Source organism: Cygnus atratus, chromosome 16, assembly GCF_013377495.2.
Source record: "Cygnus atratus isolate AKBS03 ecotype Queensland, Australia chromosome 16, CAtr_DNAZoo_HiC_assembly, whole genome shotgun sequence".
In the NCBI taxonomy this organism is placed as follows: Eukaryota; Metazoa; Chordata; class Aves; order Anseriformes; family Anatidae; genus Cygnus; species Cygnus atratus.
The window spans coordinates 1,089,489-1,094,722 of NC_066377.1; positions in this window are offsets into that span (position 1 = coordinate 1,089,489).

A 5,234-nucleotide genomic window follows, 5' to 3' on the forward strand; every position below is an offset into this window, starting at 1 on the left:
GGGCACTCTGCGGCCAGAGGCGGCTGCCCCGGGTCGGCGAGGCTCCTGCAGGAGAGAAGAGGCGAGCTGGCGGCTCCGGGCACGGCGAGGCTCCCGGGGGGGCTCCTCTCCCGCAGCCCCAAGGGTTCCCTCGCTGGTGGCACGGGGACAGGCCCCGTGTGGGCCCCCCCCCCGGTCCCTGCACCGTCCCGTTGTGCCCCGATATTTGCTGTGCAGTGACTGATCGATGGCCTGACACCGGCACCTGTCGCCGCCACGGCGCCGCGCAGGCAGCCGGCACGGCCGGGGTGCCAAACGAAGGCTGCGTCCCCCCGTGGGGGGCAGGGGACGCCGGGTGCCCACACGGGGGGGGGGCGAGGGGAGCATCCCCAGGAGCTGCCGGCAGAGCACGGCCCCGTCTGCTGGGGGTCCCGGCAGCTCCCACCCAAGTGGTCCCACGCCGAGGGGCTGTAGGGGGTTAGGCAGCACCCGTGGGTGCCCGTGTGCCAGCAGAGCTGCCAGGCCGGCAGCACCAGCCCCCAGCCCAGCACCGCGGCTCTGCCCTGGCCCCTGCAATCCTGACCCTGGTGGGAATAAACCCACTGGCAACCGTTCTGGCAGTGGGGCAGCCGCTTACTGGTTTTACTGGGCTCGGAGCTGCGGGCCGCTGGCAGGGAGCAGCGTGAGGCTGAGCTGTCCCCACTCCCCGCAGCCTCGGCTCCCTGGCTTCAGGGCTTGGCTGTCCCCAGGGCCACCCCACTGCCCCTGGCACGGGACCGGTGCCTACAGGGACCCCGTTGCCCACCCGCACAGCCCCTCCTGGCCCCTTTACCTGGGGTCCCCGGGGCAGAGGGCAGTCAGGAGAGCAGCATCGGCGCTGTGGCAGCGCCTGGCCGGAGCACCCCCTTCTATACTGGGTGTAACGGAGCTGGATTAGTGCGGGCAGAGAGGAGTATCCTTTACACCAGCAGGAGCCGTCCCGCGTCGCCTTTCCCAGCACCTGTCGCTGCTGGAGCCCGTTCAAAGGACACGCCACTCTTCGTGCTCCTGCCGGCCGGCAGCGCGCACAAGCAGCGAGCGGTGCCGGAGCTGCCCGGGCACGGCTCACCGCTCACCGCCCCACCAGCACGGCAGGGAGGGCACGAGGCAGCCCCACACGGGCACCCCCAGCTCTGCGCAGGGTCCCACGCTGCTGGGGACAGCCCCTGGGGCAGCGGCTCCAGGGGACCTTCGGCTCCCCCAGCGCCACGCGGTGCCCGCGGGCACAGCCAGCACCGGGCAGCGCTGCCGGGGGCCCAAAGCAAAAGGGGCGTCAGCAGGGAGCCGCAGCACCAGCCCCTGTCGCTGCTGCAGCTGCCTTTGGGAACCAGCTGAGAGGCAGTAATGGGAGTCTAAATGAACATTTTGGAGGATCAGGAAGAGAAAAAAAGGACCCGGGGGTGCTGCTGGACGGGTCGGGCTGTGTGCAGGCGCACGGGCACCGAGAGCCCCTGCCAGAGGTGCAGAGCAGGGCTTTGGGGCCTGAAGATGGTTCAGTCCCAAAGGCTGCACCAGGTTTTCACCTCACTCCCCCAGCCAGCAGAGCCTTGTTTACTTTAAATCTTTGAAACTTAAGGTGAGGAAAGCATTGCTCAAGGGCACGCAGACTCTGTCTCTCGGGTTTCTGCTGGGGGTGGAGGTGGTCATTTGAGGTTTGCAGGAGGAACCCCAGGGTAACTGGACCCAGCCCTCCCCTGCCAGCCCTGCTGGCTGAAAGCACTCCAGTAATACCAACTATTAAAAACCCAGCACACCGATTTATCACACAGTGGCCGCAGGAATGCCAGGGCAGCCTGGAGGAGGAAGGGCTCAGCCCTCTCCGCCTGCATCTGTTGCTCCTTTGAGGGGGGACAGCAGAGGTCTCGGCTTGGTGACGGGCAATAAAACAGCGAGAGCAGCTCACAGCAGGACAGCAGAGATGCCCCAGGGCACCCAGGGTCAGGCATCTGCTCTCGGAGCTGCCCGGGGCTCCTGGCCGCCCTGCAGCTGCTCGGCTCCTCGCCTCCCCTGCCAGGGAGCCCTGCTCCTGGGGGGCACCATCCCACAGCACGGGGCCGGCCGAGCGCTGGCCTCACTGCCCCACGGGCAGGCTCGGGGCCAAGAGCACCGCAGGGATCCCCTGCCACGGCCAAACGCCTCCCCCTGAGCTCCACAGCGGGGGCATCACCAAGGCTCGGGTCCTGCCGACGCCAGACCCCAGCTGCTCCGCACAGGGCTCGGCGCAGCACGGTGCGGGGTGTGGGGATGGAGCTGGGCTGAGGCCCCCACGGGGTGACCGGGAGCCGTGCTCATCTCGTCCAGGGCACCCCAGAGAGGATGCAAGGAGTCCCTGCAGAGCACAAGGCACAGCAGGGGGAAGGGGTTTGGGTGATGATGGGGGGCAACACGAGGGGATGGTGCTTCTGCTAAGCTCTGCCTCCTGTGGGAAGGGGCCTCAGCCGCATGGGGGTTTGTGATCGTTGCACAAACCCCACTGCCAAATAAAAGCCTTAAAGCAAACCTGGACGGGGAAAGCTCCAGGATCAGCCTTGTAAAGGACCTGGCCCATCCTCTTTCCTAATCAGCTGCAGCGGAAAACAAGAGGTGAAGCACGACCTGCCCACCCACCCCGCTGCCAGCTGACCCTGTGCCCTGCTTCTTAACGGAGGAACCGGGGGCCAGGCTGGAGCCCTGGGGCCGTTTCTCTTCCCGCTGCACCCAGCCCTGGAGGGGGATGCGGAGCTCCGGGTAGGGCAGAGAGGTGCCCGAGGTGCCTCCCCACGTTGTCCCCAGCCGGTGTGGTCGTGGGCTGGGGTGAAGCCGGGCTGCCGTGGCCCTGCTCCAGCAGCTGCACGACCCCAGCAAGGTGCTCAGCTGGGAGGCAGCCTCCTGGCAGCAGCCTAAGGAAGTGATTATCTAGAAGAACAAACCTGGAGGGCTGGGGCTGTTGCTATTTCTGCCTCCAAACTGGCCCTGCTGTCAGGGCTGGGCCCTGGGAATGCTCCTGGCAGGGCCCCATCCGAGCTCGGCCGTAACCTTTTCCTTTGTGCTCCGGCTATGAGCAGAACCAGCTGGTTTGTACAATGGAGACTTCTTTTTAAACTATTACCTACCTCCATCATGTGAGCAGCACGCCCAGGGCTGCAACTGCAGCACAGGGACTCGGAAAGGGAAGAGCAGCCCCGTGCTCCCTGGAGGCAGCCCCACTGGGAAGCCTCCCCCAGCAGCACCCAAAGCCCGAGGCTGGGCGCGCATCCTGCATGGGAGAGACGTGGCACTTGCTGGGGGCTGCAGCTGGAAAGCCTCAGGAAGGGGCTGGTGCTGCCATACCCTGCCCCAGCTGTGGTGCTGGACAAGCCCCTTTCCACCCGCTCCCAAGGGATTTTCCTCCCTGCTCCCCCTAGGAGCAGCCACAGCCCCTGCAGGGGCTCAGTCCCGTCACACAAGGAGCTCAGAAGGAGCTCAGGGTGAGGTTTAAGCCAAGGAGAAAATGAAACGTGGGGGAAACATGGGGCTGGAGCTACTTCCCCACGGAGCCTGCCTGGTTCTGAAGGCAAACGCGGCAGCTGCTCGGCAGCAGCAGCTCAGGCAGATCCGTCAGGATCACACCACAAAAAAGCAGGGGTTGCTCTGAAGGATGCAGCGTGGGGCTCCTGAACAGCCCCTGGGCATCCCCTGCCCCCTGCAGCTCAGATCCGTGGCCTCAGCAAGCCTGGCTCAGCTCTCACGGGTCTCTGCAGCCATCAAAGGCAGGGGCAGGCATTTAGCAGAGAACCAACAGGGGTCACAAAGGAGCGGATAAGCCGCTTCCACCACCCCACAAAGTGGTGACTGGGGTGCTGGTGCAGCCGCGTACGTAGGGGTGGAGGTTGGAGAACCGCAGGTATGCGGGGCAATCAGGGAAGGGCTCCTTCACACCACGGCTGCCAGGCACCCGGAGGCCACCTCTCCATCATTTCACCACCTCTTTGCCAGCCTTCTCCTCCCTGCCCTCACGGTAAGAAAGCGCCTCCAGCCCTCGGTGAGAGAGAAGCAGCCCACACGCCACAGCCCGTAGCTCGGCAGGCCTCTGGGAGCGACAAAAGCCACCAAGAGCACCCCCTGGAGCCCAGCGGGCTTTTCTCTGGCACTTCCAGTCTTAGACTCTTGTAAGAAGCCGCCTGAGGACGAGGTGAGGAAGCAGAGCTCCAAGAGCAGGCACGGCAGAGCTGGGAAGCCAGGAGAGGGTTCTTCTAAAGGAGGGTGAAGGAAGAGGCAGGTTGGTGCTATTAGGGGAAAACAGTTGCAGGCGAAGGGAAACGAGCTGGACGAAGTCAGTCCTCTCACAAGGAAGAGCTGTAGCACTGCAGGAAGGCAGCAGCTGCCCGCACACCGGGATTTGGGACACGCTGGCTCAAAAAGCCGCCAGATGACCAGCCCAGAGCTCCAGCTCCCTGGGGAGCATGGAAGCAAACCAGCCCCCACAGAGGCTGAGTAAGGCTGTGGGGTGTTTTCCCTCCCCATTCAGCAGTTTGAGCCAGAGCCTGCGTTGCCTGCAGCTGGAAAACAGGCTGTCCTGGGGCGATCTGGCACAGCATCAAGCACGCCCGTTCCCTGGCTACGCGGTTGTCACAACTCCGGCAGCACACTTTAACCTTTACGCTCTTCATGGGTAAGGAAGGTTCTGCGCTGGGCCAAGGCCCGTCCGTTCTCCAGGAAACTCTACACCTCGGCTAAATCGAGCAGATGGGGGCCAGGCGAGAGCGACGTCCCCACCTGAGCCCCGGCCACAGGCTGTAACACAAGCCGGGCGCCCCGGCCCCACGGGGCCAACCCAGACACACAGTCAACGGCTTAACTGCTTCCATCAGCACTCCAGACTTCCCTGGGCAAGATGTGATCCTGGGTGACAAGTCCAATCAAGGTGATGGGGAAAAGTCCTAGCAGTTAAAAGAAAACCTTCCCGGAGCAACGCAGCAGCTCGAGAGCTGGCGCTGCCCACAGCATCCCAGGCAGCAGCAGCACCAGGACATACCGAGCACAGACCCGTGGAGATGGAAAGAGCAGGAATGAGTCCTGCAGCCACTCTGCCCCTGCGCACGGAGGCAGAGACAGGGTGCTTGGTGCCTGCAGAGGGCCAGCCACCAGGCCAGTGCCGACAGCCGATGAGTTACCCCGCGGAGAAGTGAATGAGAACTGAGGCTGAGGTTGAGAGTGTAATCAAGCCTTTTAATAACAATCCCGTTCACCAGCTAACA